The sequence below is a fragment of the Bactrocera oleae genome, unplaced genomic scaffold, assembly GCF_042242935.1.
Source record: "Bactrocera oleae isolate idBacOlea1 unplaced genomic scaffold, idBacOlea1 ctg00000033.1, whole genome shotgun sequence".
NCBI lineage: Eukaryota > Metazoa > Arthropoda > Insecta > Diptera > Tephritidae > Bactrocera > Bactrocera oleae.
Window position 1 is genome coordinate 27,501 of NW_027212774.1, and position 3,530 is coordinate 31,030.

Consider the following 3,530-nt stretch of genomic DNA (forward strand, 5'->3'; position numbering starts at 1 on the left):
AACCTTTAAACATATAGCTGTACTTATTATTTATATAGAAAATAATATTTAATTGTGATATTTATATAAAATATTATAAATGATAAGTTAACTTGTTCACATTAACGTGTGTAATACCTTTTTTTTATGGTATTTTCTATTTGTGATTAAAAACATGTTGAAAAATTTAAAAAAAGAAAACGCACAAATAGAGAAGAAAATAATATATAAAAGGTATTACTGTTTTTGTTGACCTAAGACATGCGCAGCTGCAAATGTTTGGGTTTAAAATTACAATTTATTGAAAGATGTTTTAAACTTATGTATTAAAAATTTATTATTGATTAATTATTAATACTTTCAATAAATTAAAATTCTTTGACTTTGAATTAAAAAAATACAAAAAAATTATCACTCTAAGCGGTGGATCACTCGGCTCATGGGTCGATGAAGAACGCAGCAAACTGTGCGTCATCGTGTGAACTGCAGGACACATGAACATCGACATTTTGAACGCATATTGCGGTCCATGCTGTTATGTACTTTAATTAATTTTAAAGTGCTGCTTGGACTACATATGGTTGAGGGTTGTAAGACTATGCTAAATTAGTTGCTTATTCTTTTAGTCAATTAATAGAATTTAAGCATATGGCATATTATTGGATTGTATTTTTCAATCCATAATATTAATAGCATAAAAAGAAATATAGAAAATATATTCTTGAATACCTCATATTTGAACGAAAATTTATGATAAATGAGAATCTTAGTATTCCCATAAAAGAAAAAATTTTCAACATTATTTAAATTATATTAAATAATACATAAGAGGAATGTCTAGCATAAAATAAATTTTTATTCTAGAATTAATTCACTCTATTGTATTGAGAAAAATTTATAATAAAAAAAAATATATGATATGTGGAGGAATAATGTTGTTAATTTTATTAATTATTATATTATGAATTTTAAAAAGGGATGAAAAGATTGAATAATATTGAGTAATCAAGATATAAAAATATATTTCTTTAAAATAGCAAATAGCAAAAAAATTAAATAAAAATAAACAAATCAATCTAAAATATATTTTATACAACCTCAACTCATATGGGACTACCCCCTGAATTTAAGCATATTAATGAGGGGAGGAAAAGAAACTAACAAGGATTTTCTTAGTAGCGGCGAGCGAAAAGAAAATAGTTCAGCACTAAGTCACTTTGTCTATATGGCAAATGTGAGATGCAGTGTATGGAATATCTTAATATCTAGTATGAGAAATTAACGATTTAAGTCCTTCTTAAATGAGGCCATTTACCCATAGAGGGTGCCAGGCCCGTATAACGTTAATGATTACTAGAAAGATATTTCCAAAGAGTCGTGTTGCTTGATAGTGCAGCACTAAGTGGGTGGTAAACTCCATCTAAAACTAAATATAACCATGAGACCGATAGTAAACAAGTACCGTGAGGGAAAGTTGAAAAGAACTCTGAATAGAGAGTTAAATAGTACGTGAAACTGCTTAGAGGTTAAGCCCGATGAACCTGAATATCCATTATGAAAAATTCATCATTATAACTGTAGTATTTAATTTTAAATATTATAGTAATAGTGTGCATTTTTTTCATATAAGGACATTGTAATCTATTAACATAATAAAATATTTATCAAAAGATCATTGGTTTTTAAGTTTATTCAAATTAATTTGCTTTTAGCTTATTAACATAGAATAATTACTGATGATTTGATAAAGTGTTGATAGATTTTATTATATATAATGCTAAAATTCTTTTGAATTTTACAATAATATTATTATCATTGATTTTAATATTAATTGTATGCATTTATATGATTAACAATGCGAAAGATTCAGGATACCTTCGGGACCCGTCTTGAAACACGGACCAAGGAGTCTAACATATGTGCAAGTCATTGGGTTATATTAAACCTAATGGCGAAATTAACTTAACTGTATTAATAATGGGATTAATTTTTAATGTATTACATTATTAATTCAATCCCGGGGCGTTCCATATAGTTATGTATAATGATAATTTATTATTATTTATACCTCTAACTGGAGCGTACCTTGAGCATATATGCTGTGACCCGAAAGATGGTGAACTATACTTGATCAGGTTGAAGTCAGGGGAAACCCTGATGGAAGACCGAAACAGTTCTGACGTGCAAATCGATTGTCAGAATTGAGTATAGGGGCGAAAGACCAATCGAACCATCTAGTAGCTGGTTCCCTCCGAAGTTTCCCTCAGGATAGCTGGTGCATTTAAAAATTATGTAAAATAATCTTATCTGGTAAAGCGAATGATTAGAGGCCTTAGGGTCGAAACGACCTTAACCTATTCTCAAACTTTAAATGGGTAAGAACCTCACCTTTCTTGATATGAAGGTTGAGGTTATGATATAATGTGCCCAGTGGGCCACTTTTGGTAAGCAGAACTGGCGCTGTGGGATGAACCAAACGTAATGTTACGGTGCCTAAATTAACAACTCATGCAGATACCATGAAAGGCGTTGGTTGCTTAAAACAGCAGGACGGTGGACATGGAAGTCGTAATCCGCTAAGGAGTGTGTAACAACTCACCTGCCGAAGCAACTAGCCCTTAAAATGGATGGCGCTTAAGTTGTATACCTATACATTACCGCTAAAGTACATGATTTATAATACAATTTCGGTTGGATTATAAATTTTGAAACTTTAGTGAGTAGGAGGGTACAATGGTGTGCTTAGAAGTGTTTGGCGTAAGCCTGCATGGAGCCGCTATTGGTACAGATCTTGGTGGTAGTAGCAAATAATCGAATGAGACCTTGGAGGACTGAAGTGGAGAAGGGTTTCGTGTGAACAGTGGTTGATCACGAGTTAGTCGGTCCTAAGTTCAAGGCGAAAGCCGAAAATTTTCAAGTTTTAATGAAATGAAATGAATGAATTTTTATTCCATAGTAATTAAACACTTGAATAATTTTGAACGAAAGGGAATACGGTTCCAATTCCGTAACCTGTTGAGTATCCGTTTGTTATTAAAAATGGGCCTTGTGCTCATCCTGGCAACAGGAACGACCATAAAGAAGCCGTCGAGAGGTATCGGAAGAGTTTTCTTTTCTGTTTTATAGTCGTACTACCATGGAAGTCTTTCGAAGAGAGATATGGTAGATGGACTAGAAGAGCATGACATTTACTGTTGTGTCGATATTTTCTCCTCGGACCTTGAAAATTTATGGTGGGGTTACGCAAACTTCTCAACAGGCCGTACCAATATCCGCAGCTGGTCTCCAAGGTGAAGAGTCTCTAGTCGATAGAATAATGTAGGTAAGGGAAGTCGGCAAATTAGATCCGTAACTTCGGGATAAGGATTGGCTCTGAAGATTGAGATAGTCGGGCTTGATTGGGAAGCAATACCATGGTTTATGTACTCGTTCTGGGTAAATAGAGAATTTCGATTCTTGTTCCCCGGATAGTAGTTACGTAGCCAATTGTGGAACTTTCTTGCTAAAATTTCTAAAGGATTTATTATTGTATAGATACTTTTTAAATTATA

At 32.5% G+C, this 3,530-nt stretch overlaps 1 non-coding gene across 1 annotated transcript; it reads left to right on the forward strand.

Moving 5' to 3' along the window:
- Nucleotides 1-391: 391 nt before the first annotated feature.
- On the forward strand, nt 392-570 carry LOC138858858 (5.8S ribosomal RNA). The gene has a single exon (XR_011397883.1). It is a non-coding gene; the product is annotated as a 5.8S ribosomal RNA (ribosomal RNA).
- Nucleotides 571-3,530: the final 2,960 nt, after the last annotated feature.